Here is a 12,526-nt window from a genome sequence, read left to right as displayed (position 1 = left end):
ACCTTAGGGTCCAGATTCACCCATGGTTACATGTTTTACACACACAAACACACATGCACTCACATGTACAACATGTTGAGCAGTGACTATGTGTTATGTATCAGGGATTTGGGATGCTGCTCATTCCTCCCTTTGCCCAAGGTTCTGAACAGAGTGCACACATAGACACAAAACTGATGGGAAACAGAAAAGATCGTTGATCTGGACAAACACTCAGCACCACATAGTAAACCTCTAACAGAAACTGGAGTGAAGAAGATGGCTAAATCTTGAGGCCTAAGGAGCCCTCCCACTTCCTGCTCCAAATTTGGATCCTAGGATCAATGTACCATACCCACCTGACTCTAGAGGGAGAAAGAGATAAGCAGGCTACAAAGTGGATTCCAAGTTCACGTACATAGGACTTTGTTAGGAAGTGGATTCTAGGCCAAACTTGGAGGCTTCTGGAAACTCAATAAAAGATCAAAGATCTCCCAACATAAGAACTGGCAAATATCACAATGATCTGACTCACTTGGGAGAAGTGGCTAGAAAAAAAAAACCCAGCTCAAGGAACTAAGTGGCAGAGAGAAAAAAGTGTTGCACTAATGCCCCGTAAGTGAGGGGGATGAGAATCTCTGTGGTCTGAAAACTGAAACCTAGAAGACAGGTTTACTCTCTTCTCAATTCCACGCCCAACAGTGAGCTTTTTAAATACAACACCATGCTTTCTCTTCTCAACAACTCTCATATAATAAATATTTTTATACCTATTTTATAAATAAGGGAACTGAAGCCTAGAGAAGTAAGCAATCAGAGTACAGTCAACACGTTTAGGGAGGAAACCAGAACTCAAATCCCACATCGGTCTGTCTGACTCCAAGCTGCAACCTGAAGTGTGATCATTTCCATTCTGTGTTAATAAATAAATCATGATGATCAGGAATTTACTGGTTGTAATCAGTTAAGTTAGATTTACTGTTTCACTAGGGCTGGACAGATTGACTTCCAAAAGTTTATTACCAGGAGCCTCTTTATACCCACAAACGGAAAGGAAGTCTATCCAAATGGTGTTCATTACATTGTCCTGGAGCCCAGCCCCAACCAGGACAGAGATGGGAGAGAGGACACTCGCAGGGTGGCTGCATGCTGCCAGCCAAGCTCACTTTCCAGTGCCTTCAAAAATAATTGATGGTATTGGTGTCCAGCCTGGCCTCCATATCAGGACTGTATCAGTGTTGGAGCAGCCTATGTTCTTTCAAAATTATAGTTAGAAAAGTATACATCTGGCAAAATGACACTTCAAACAGATGAATTAGTTAGATTTTTTAAAAATCACTTTCAAACCAGGAAAGATGACACACTGGAGGCTCTATTGGGGAAAATGGCTACTCTTTCCTGTGTGGCCACAGATCGTGATGGGCAGATAAGCACTTCACTCTCTGGTGACAAAGAGCCACTTTTAAATCCTCTTCCAGGCACAAAAGAAAATTATGTAATCAAACAATATTCCATTGAAATAAAAAAGGAAGAGAGCCAAATTTAATAAGTTCTCCCAAAACAGCTAATAAGGTCATGCAGCTGGTAAAATAACTAGGAAAAATGAGTGTTGACACCTCAGGCTCTCATCTCTACAAATGAGGGGCTGCCTACAGTGTATGGCCTCAGCAGCCTGCAATGACATGGTGTGAAATGCTGAGTGGAGCCAGCCACAATGATGATTTACAAAGTTAAACACCACCTGCCTGAAAAACAGCGCAGGACATGGTAGACCAGAGAGTACCATAAAAATAAAGTAAAAATGAAAAACTATAGTAAAAATAAAGTTTCATAATTTGACATTTCCTAAATATTTAAGAAATGTTTTAAACAATTAATTGAAGGTTAAAAGATAGCCTCTATCTAATTCTAAATCTATACAAAAGTAATGCAGTATACTTTTGAAACTCTGCAAGTAGTGTTGACAACAAGATGTCTGAGAAGCTATGTAGATCAGAATTTAAGAATCCACCCATTTGCCTTGTATTTTTTTAAATCTTATTTCAAATTCTTTTTCTTTAAACCTTATTCCATATATACAAAATAAATAATTCTCATTTAATAAATGCTTACTTTATTACTGAAATGCTTTATTTTATTTTTTGTAAGTCCTCATTAAAAGATTATACCATGAGTGCAACCATATTTCATGTCTGGAGAGTGTAATCGCTGAGATCCAGCCCCATTGGCAGATCCATGGTCCACTAAGAAACTGCAACCCCTGGTGAATGTGCCCTGTGAACCCATGCTTATTTCTGTGACATGAATGGTGCAACTTTCTTTGATCATCAAAATACATTGATTATCAATTTTGCAATGTAGGCATATACTTGATTCTTCAATACAAGAAGGATTGGATGGGAGAGAAAATAATATCCCTAGCAACTCTGAGATCTCAAGCCAGACATCAAGCAATCTTGCGGCAATAATTAACACTCCCTGAAATATCCAGAAACCCTCAAGTATACAATTTACTAGAAGTGTCTGCGGGTTCATTTTGCCCCAGCTGTCTGGGAGAAACAACACAAATACATTCAGAGTAAAGTCACTTTCAACACAACATCAAAGATTTCAAGCATAAAAAATTCAAGTATTAGAATAGGAAGATATGCTCAAACACTCCTTATTTTTAGGTACAATGTGTTCCTAGAATAAATCACAAAACAAAATCCTGCCTCTGTGTGGACTGTATCCAGATTTCTCTGTCATTTTCATTGTTCAAACATGATCAGAATGATTGGGGAAAACCATCACAACAACACCCAACCAAGATGGAGGCATAAGTAGAAATGCTTCACTTCCTGAACAACCAAGAGAAGGATAGCAACCAACCTAAAAACAATAAACAACCGGAACTGTCAGAAAATCAAACTGCATGGAACTCCAACAACCAAGGAGTTAAAGAAACAGTCACCCAGACTAGTAGAAGGGGCTGAGACAGGAGACATGCAGCCAAGCAGAGAGGACACAAGGCAAGGTGGCAGATGATGTGGACAAGGCAGGGCTAGCTGAACAGGAAACTAAAGGCTCAAAGCTAGCTGTAAACTACTGCGGGGTTGCCACAGTAAGAGAAACTCCCAGTCGCACACGAGAGTTCCTTTGAAACTGGGGCTAGAGCAGAGCAAGTGGCTGGCACTTTTCCCTCTCTGGCCTCTCCCCCACAGACAATGCCACAACACAGTGAAGAGGTTTGCCCTGCCCTGGTGAATACCTAAGGCCCCGTCCCCCTTATAACATAACAGGTGCACCAAGACAAAGAAATATGGCCCAAATGAAAGAACAGATCAAAGCTCCAGAAAAAGAGCTAAGCTGCAAGGAGATAAGCCAACTTATATGATGCAGAGTTCAAAACACTGGTAATCAGGATGCTCACAGAACTGATAGAGCTTGGTCGAAAAATGAAGGAAAACAATCTAAAAATGGAACTGCCCTTTGACCCAGCAATTCCACTGCTGGGATTATACCCTAAGAACCCTGAAACACCAATCCAAAAGAACCTATGCACCCCAATGTTCATAGCAGCACAACTTACAATAGCCAAGTACTGGAAGCAACCTAAGTGCCCAGCAGCAAATGAGTGGATCAAAAAATTATGGTACATTTACACAATGGAATTCTACGCAGCAGAGAGAAAGAAGGAGCTTATACCCTTTGCAATGGCATGGATGTAACTGGAGAGCATTATGCTAAGTGAAATAATCCAGGAGGTGAGGGACAAATACCATATGATCTCACCTTTAACTGGAACATAATCAATAGAAGAAAAAAGCAAACAAAATATAACCAGAGACATTGAAATTAAGAACATTGTAACAATAGCCACAGGGGAGTAGGGAGGGGATAGTGGGGAGAGGGGTCTATAGGAGCTACTATAAAGGACACAAGGACAAAATCAAGGGGGAGGGTAGAGGATGGGGAGGGAGATGGGACTGGCTGGGGTGGGGTGGAGGGAAGGGGAGAAAATGCAGACAATTGTAACTGAATAAAAATAAATAAATAAATTTAAAAAGAAAAATGAAGGCACAAATGAAGACTACCCAAAGTGAAATAAAGCAAAATACGCAGGGAGCCAACAGTAAAGGGAAGGAAATCATGACTCAAATCAACAATTTGGAACAAAAGGAAGAAATAAACATCCAACTGGAACAGAATGAAGAAACAAAAATTCAAAAAAAATGAGGAGAGGCTTAGGAAACTCTGGGACAATTTAAATGCTCTAACAGCAGAATTATAGGGGTGCCAGAAGGAGAAGAAAATGGCAAGAAATGAAAAACTTATTTGAACAAATAATGAAGGAAAACTTCCCCAATCTGGTGAAGGAAATAGAATCCCAGGAAGTCCAGGAAGGCCAGAGAGACCCAAAGAAATTGGACCCAAAGAGGAACACACCAAGGTACATCATTATTAAGTTACCCAAGATTAAAGATAAAGAAAAAAAAATAAAGATAAAGAGAGAATCCTAAAAGCAGCAAGAGAAAAGGAGACAGTTACCTACAAAGCAGTGCCCATAATACTATCAGCTGATTCCTCAAGAGAAACCTTACAGGCAAGAAGGGGCTGGAAAGAAGTATTTGAAGTCATAAAAAGCAAGGACCTACAACCTAGATTATTCTACCCAGCAAAGCTATCATTTAGAATGGAAGGGCAGTTAAAGTGCTTCCCAGAGAAGTTAAAGTTAAAGGAGTTCATCATTACCAAACCCTTATTATGTGAAATGTTAAAAGGACTTATCTAAAAAATAGAAGAAGATCAAAAACTATGCATAGTAAAATGACAACAAACTCACAAGTATCAACAAAGGAACCTAAAAAAAATGAAAACAAAAACTAAGCAAACAACTAGAACAGGAACAGAATCAGAAAAATGGAGATCACATGGTGGGTTTTCAGTGGGGAGGGGAAGGGGAAGAATGGGGGGAATAAGAAGCATAATTAGTAGGCATAAAATAGATGGGTAGAGGTAAAGAATGGTATAGGAAACAGAGAAGTTGAACAACTTATATGTACAACCCATGGACATGATCTAAGGGGGGGAATGCTGGAGGGTTGGGTGTGCATGGTGAAGGGGGGATAAAGGGAGGAAAATTTGGAAAACTGTGATAGCATAATAAATAAAATATACTTCAAAATAAAAATAAAATTATAGATATGGGAAAATATTTGAAATATATGTAGAAAACACAACGTTTATATTGTAAATGCACTTGCCTTAGTGAAGAACCAGTCTACTAGACTTTCCTGGAAAACATAGTCAAGCGGTGGGGTCTGTGGTCTCACATAATAAATTCCTTCTAATGTGCACACCTCCTTGAGCCTTCTGATTCCTCCTCACTGCTCTGCCAAGGCAGTTCTGGCATCTCCAACTCTATCCAATAGACCAGCATTGTGTGCAAGCTTCAGGGAGCCATCCACTTGGCATATCAGCACTGGTTCTAGGACTCTGTGCTAAGACCTTAAATGCCTAGTCATGGGAGTCCCATGGCAGTCAATTTACCCCTTACCGCCTTCATATTTCACCTTCATTCATCCACCACCTTCAAGATCCACTTTTACCTATGCGGTGGCAGTTCACATTGTTATATATTGCTAGGTCTTCTAATTCGTGGTGAGAGTGCATTCTTTGTCCTAGAGCAAGAACTATATTCTCAATGAGGTTGTGCTGCACCTTGACCCAAATTATTGCTCTGAAGGCAATGAGGCAAGGCAGGTCTAAATGTCAATACACCTGCCTTGGATGAGGGTTTTGCAGTCTTTATGGTTTTTAAAGGGAAGCTGCTTTCTTCCTGCATGGGGAAGGAAGACAGTTCTGCTGGCCTGGTGAGTTCAGAGTTAACTTCAGGTTAAATATTATCAGGCTCATTTTTCCAAATTTCTCATTTCATGTGTCAGGGTACCGCTCTTTCTCTGTCAAGGTTCTAAATTTCACACAGGGACTGGTCAAGCCTATGCATTACCTTTGATACCCTTAAAATTAAATCTTGAGTTTCATTTTCAGCACAATCTGAAATAAGGCTGTTGCATATAAGGGTCCTTATAAATATACAACTATCAAATATGGGAGCCAGTAGCTACATGTTTCTAATGAGGACTTGAAATACAGCTATTCCAAGCTAAGATATGCTAGAAGTATAAAATGCATCCTGGATTTTGAAAATTTAGTATAAAAACTATAAAATAGCTTATTAATAAGTTTTTTAATTTACTGCCTATTGAAATTATAATATTTTAGATCTATTCAGTTAAAGAAAATATATTATTAACATTAATTTCACTTTTTAAAAAAATTTGTGACTATAGAAAATGTAAAATTACATATATGGTCTACATTATTTCCATGAGACAGCACTGCTTTCAATGTTGCCGTGGGGCTCTCAGGTTTCCATGGTGTGCTGCCTTGAGTTAAGAGTAGGCAAAGTAAAACTTACCAGTTTCTTTTCTTAAGGATTCTAAAACAGCATAAAAGTCAATCAATGTCAATTTGCACAAAGTGGGAACCTTCATGTGTACAAAATTTAAAGTATTATTTAGGAGTTTGTGGAATCCAGAATAGGATGAAGAATATGACAAGATTCTAATTGTATTAAAAATCTATGAAACAACCTTACCGAAGGGAGTTGGGTGGGGGGCGGGGGGGGGATGCTCACTTAAGTGACTTTGAACTGAATGGGGGTCTGTAAGACTAACAGCAAAAGAAACTGTACGTGAGTACTGCACTCAGGGTGATAAAGTTATTTCCTATAGAAGAACAAGTTAACAATGCTGAAACCACTGTCCATGTGTAATAGAACTGAACAATTAAGAAAATAGATGGCACCTTGGCTGGTGTGACTCAGGGGATTGAGTGCTAGCCTGTGAACCAAAGAGTCGCCAGGTCGATTCCCGGTCAGGGCACATGCTGGGTTGCAGGCCAGGTCCCCAGTTGGGGGCACACAAGAGGCAACCACAGATTGATGTTTCTCTCCTCTTTCTCCGTCCCTTCCCCTCTCCAAAGATAAATAAATACATAAAAATCTTTTTAAAAAGGAAAATAGACAGCAGATGGTGCAAGTCAGGTCTCTCACTGTTGTAGTGAGAGGTTATAGATCAACAAGCAAGGCAAGGGGGCTAGAATGACCCATATGATAATGGATTAGAGTTAAAGACATTAGTATGAACTAATGTTTAATTTAATATAGAACAGACCAGGGTTGGGGGGTGGGGAGTGAATGATATACTATTACCAAATGGACCTGCCCTTGTGCTCTGGAGGGCCCCCCCTGTACTAGGTTCACCTTGCCTGCGCCAGAGAAAAATGTCTCTCAAAACCAGAGATTGGTGAAAAGGAAAGGGATTATTTACTTAAAGAGTTATACAAACTTAACGGTAATGACTTCATGTCTTCATTGAGATCTCAAAGTCCTTTAGAATACTCACAAACTCACAGTCCTTCCTTCCCTCTCTGCCCAGGCTGGGGTACTGTATCTCAGAAAAGGAAGTAGAAGTCCGTGGTTCTTCTCTGCCCAAGCTGAGTGGTCCCAAAAAGACCCCACATGGCTGCTGGCCTAGGTTTAAATCCCAGCGCCAATCTTCCTCTGCTGCACCATTTCCGACTCCTCCCACAACTGGCCACAGCTGCCAGCATTCCCCTATTTTTCCAGCTTTACTGGGCTGCCTCAGTAATTCCGGGCAGGTGTGGCCCTGTGGTGTGGAGCCAGTCATCTCCAAGCTCTCACACAGGCTCTGTAACCAGGGGGAGTTGCCTCCTAGTTAGTTACATCATGGTTTGAAGTCACTCCCATCCCCCTGGCTCAAAGCAGGGCCACGGCTGTTTAACATATCTGTGAAACCAGTTAAAGGTTATAGATATGTTAAACAACCGTTCTAGAGGTTATCTGAAAAACTATTGCTATTCAAAACTACTCTCAATGGCCGTGCTCTATGTGTCCCATCCCCCAGCTCAGACTTGTGGGGGTAAGGACATCCTATATATATATTTTTTCTAATATTTCCTGGACATCAAGTTCTGGACCCCATTACAAATCCCTATTTGGGCCCCCCGCCATCAGCTGCACCCTGTTACATAGACTCACATGGTTATATAGCAAAATATTCATAGATGTGTGCATATTCACATATGTATAACATATATTTCCTTGTTAAATTAGATGAAAGGGCCTAGAAGCAATAACACCTCAGAAGCAACAAGCACACCTACTTCCCAGATCTTGATTTCTAATACCATTCTCCAATAAAAAGAAACCAGAGCTACTTGGAAAATAGCTGATTCTAAGACTGGGGTGAAAAATATATAAGATGAGCCTGGAGCATTTCATAGTAACTTAAAGCAAAAGGGTGCTCCAATGAAACAGAAAAGGCCCACAGTTCATTTCATTCTAAGGCCTCCTCTCTTGGCTGGTCGGCAGCCACCTCCTTGCTGAGTCCTCATGTGACCTCTTCTGTGTGCTTGCTCACAGGAGAAAAGAGAAAGCTGGCTAGTATCTCTTATTAAGGCACTAATACTATCATGAGAACCACACCCTCTTAACCTCATCCAACCCTAATTGTTTCCCAAAGGTCACGTCTCAAAATACTATCACATTGGGGGTTAGGGCTTTGTCATACGAATTTGAGGGAAATTAACATTCCATCCATTGTAGTCATATTGATAGTATGCCTTTGATACAATGTGATAAAAATGACATTTTACCTCCATGGTCTTATTCCCAAAAGCTCATAACCACAGTCTAGTCATGAGGAAAATATAAGACAAATCTCAGTTGAATGATAGTATCCAAAATACCTAACTAGTACTCCTCAAAACTGTCAAGATCATAAAAAACAAGGAAAATCTGAAAAACAACCACAGCCATAAGGATCCTAGACAGATGTGACAACTAAATGTAATGTGGTACCTTAGATGGGATTCTGGAACACATGAAGTAAAAAAGCAAAGGAAATCTGAATGAAGTATGAACTTTAGTAGTTGTAACAAACACATTATGTTTATTATATAAGATATTAACAATAGTAGAAACTGGGTATGGGGAATATGGGAACTCTGCATTATTTTCACAAGTTTGCTGTAAATCTGCTCAAAATTAAAACTGTTATAAAATTAAAAGTTTATTAAAATCAGACACTTCCAAAAATCATCTACAATTGTCTTCTTCTAGAATAATAATTGAAATTAAAAACTTAATGGATCAGTTTAAAAACAATATAGATAGAGATAAAGAGGGAATTTATGAAGAAGAAAATATATAGAATGAGACATGGTAAAACAAAAAAAAATAGAAAATGTGAAAGAGAGGGTAAGACATACATAAGATACAGTGAGAAATGACTGATGGGTGGGTGAAGACAAGATAAGACCAGAATATCTTTGGTGTCAGAAAGTAAGAATTCTCAATGAATGATTAGGATACACTAAAAGGACACAAAAAATCAACTTGAAGGGGCTGTCCTTGGCTAAATAGGAGACAATTTGGCCATTAAAATAATAAAAAAGGGATTACAGCACATTAAACAAAATAGAAATTCATGAGTTCATACTGACATAAAGGAACAAAGGAAAGGAGGGAGAGAAGGAGGGATGGAAGAAGGAGAAAGAAAGCTAGCTCTTGCTTAGAGTAGATTCCAAATAACAAATTTAGAAGAAATGTGGAAAATAAAGGTTCACCATTTGGCAACCACTATAAAGGTGATTCAGTCATGAGTGATAAATGAATGCTAAGTCCATCACATGACGGTATGATGAGGACTAGGAAATTAGTGTAGTCTCATAATACTTCCCCACAAAACACTAAACAGTTACAAGGAGCGGGGACTGGATAAAAGGTGAAGAGATTAACCAAAGAACTATATGCATTGCCCATGGACACAGACAATAGTGTGGTGAAGGCCAGGGGAGGGGGCTGTCTGGGTGGAGGTGAGCAAAGGTGAGGGGGATGGAGACATCTGTAATAGTATCAAAAAAATTTTTTTAATTAAAAAAATAAAAAGAAAGAAAGAGAAACCATATATACACCAACAGGATCAGGGAATCCAGGTTCAGATCACCAGTGATGGAACAGATCAACATGGTGTTACTCCTAATGAGATGCATTGAGAAGAACACAACTTCATTTCTGAAGCTGTGTTTAGTCACGAAACATCCTGGCTGTAAGGCGGTGAGTTGAGTCATGAGGAAACATCAGATGCACCAGAGCATGGTCATCCTAAAATGAAAGGCCTATCATCTTTAAAATCCTCCAGGGCATGAAAGACATGAAGACACTGAGAGTTTTGAATGTTAAGCCAGTTTTGTTTGCATTCCTGGAATAAACCAAATATGCTTTCTCTCTTAGGAAATACCTCTTCATGTCTTTTCCCCAGTTTTATTTTGGGGTGTGTTTGTGTGCGCACAAGCATGTGCTTTAAAAAATTTGGTTTGAAGAGTTCTTTAGTTCTTACTACCATTTTTTTGAGACAGTTTGTAATGTGCTCTTTCATTGTCTTTAAGCTGTTACCTTATGAACATATGTCCTTTATTTATTATGGTCACATTATCAATTTTTTCCAGTTTTATGCTTTTTATGCTTAAAGTTTAGAAACATTCATCTATACAGTTCACTAAGTATTTTAAAGGTTTGTTTTGGACAATTGAGTAAATTTTTTAAAATAATTATTTTGCAATAAATTCAAACTTAAGGAAATTGCCAGAACAGTGCAAAGAATCCTGTACCCCTTCACCCAGAGATTCTCTAATTATAAACGTTTTACTGTTTGTTCCATTGTTGTCTATTTATTCCCTTTTGTAAGCAAGCTGTAGATATGTCTCATTCCCCCAAACATTCCAGTGTGTTTGCTTCCCAGACAAGGACATCCTCCTCTATAAGCAGCATACAACTCTCCAATCAAGAAATCAACACTGGTACAAACTAATGTCTAATGCAGACCCTATTCAAATTTTGCTAACTGTCCCAGCCATTTCTCCAGCCTTTTGGTTGAGGATCTTGCCTAGGAATACAGGTTGCATTTAGTTGCCATGTCTGTTCTGACTGTTCAATGTGAGCAGGACCACATAAATATTCACTTTGTGATAGATCAATAAGCTGTGTATCTTTGCTTTGTACATTGTTCTCTGTGTATATTTCATAATAAAATGTTAATTTTTAATCAAATATTTATTTTTAAATAGAAAGCTAATGACCCTCATACATTTTCAAAGACAGCGTTTGCTTCTGGAATTCAAATTTCTACATTAAAATAAAGTTTATTTAAGTCTTCTATATATTTAAGGCCTGGAAGTTTCAACTAATTCTGAAACAGTGATCAAAGAGTGAAAAATTACCTTACCAAGTAACAGATGCAAAGGGAGACCCAGGCCTCTCAATGTGGATTTTTATTTGGACCTTTACCAACATAGCTCCACAAAGATTTCATCCCCATCCAAATTTACATCATTGTTTAAATATGATGTACTTGTTATCATTCTAAATTTTTTAAAGAGCTATATACATTTACATTCACATTCTAATGAAGGATTTTAGTTAAAGGTATAAAAAATGAGAGACTGAATTTAAGAAAGAGATGTATTGGTAGACAAATATATTCTAACATAGCAGTGGATTTTTTTTTCTGACCAAGAAGAGGTGAAATTTCCTAGTGGCCCTGACAACTGCTCTTACAAATAATTTCAAAGGGATGTTTCTGGAGGTAGCAGTTTCTGGAAAGTCCACTTAGGATGGATTGGTAGAGAGAGTTGGGGAATCAGCTGGCTCAATGCCCTGCTCTGTTGCCAAAGCCAGAACGCGGAGCACAGGGCCTGGCACACTCCAGGTGCGCACGTGTACGTGGAACACAGGCATGCCCACTTGCTGAGACTGGCGCTGTGGCAATGTGAACTGAGAAAGGAAATTGGTGCCAACCTTAAAATTAGAAATGGTCTCTTTCTGGAAGTTGTAGGAATAAGAAGTTTGGCATATTTATATGACTTAATTATGAAGGCCTACTTTCAAGGGTACCTTTGGCTCAAGTTGATATGTGGACCCAAATAGCACCGGAACTGTATTTGTTTCTTTAACTTTAAATGTAATTACTTACCAAGAGGAAATATGCTCTTTGCAAGAAGTTGACTTATAGCAAGAGTTCTTACATAGGCTTTTCTCTGTTCTTTGGGCTGCTCATCTCCATGCCCCATACCAAGCATAGCATTGTAGGAAAGCTCTGATTCACAAAATTTCGAAGGTGAAACCCGCCTTGCAGATCACCTCATAGTCCTATTTCCTCCATTTTTCAGGTTATGGAATTTCAACTACTGTGGGGACAAACCAAGGTCACTCCAATACTGACAACTCAGGGCCTAGTACCTGGGTTTTTTCACTCTCGTTCACCTCTTTTCACCTCAAGTATTATCTAGAATGGATTTTTCAAATTAAAAGAAGGAAAGAGGAAACGTTCTTCAAGGCCACCTTCATGGATACTGCCCTCAGTGTTGCCAAATAGTTAGCATACGCTGGCAACTATGGATTTCATTGGCCCGTAATTAC

Source organism: Desmodus rotundus, chromosome 3, assembly GCF_022682495.2.
Source record: "Desmodus rotundus isolate HL8 chromosome 3, HLdesRot8A.1, whole genome shotgun sequence".
Lineage (NCBI taxonomy): Eukaryota > Metazoa > Chordata > Mammalia > Chiroptera > Phyllostomidae > Desmodus > Desmodus rotundus.
This window is presented reverse-complemented; position numbering follows the sequence as displayed.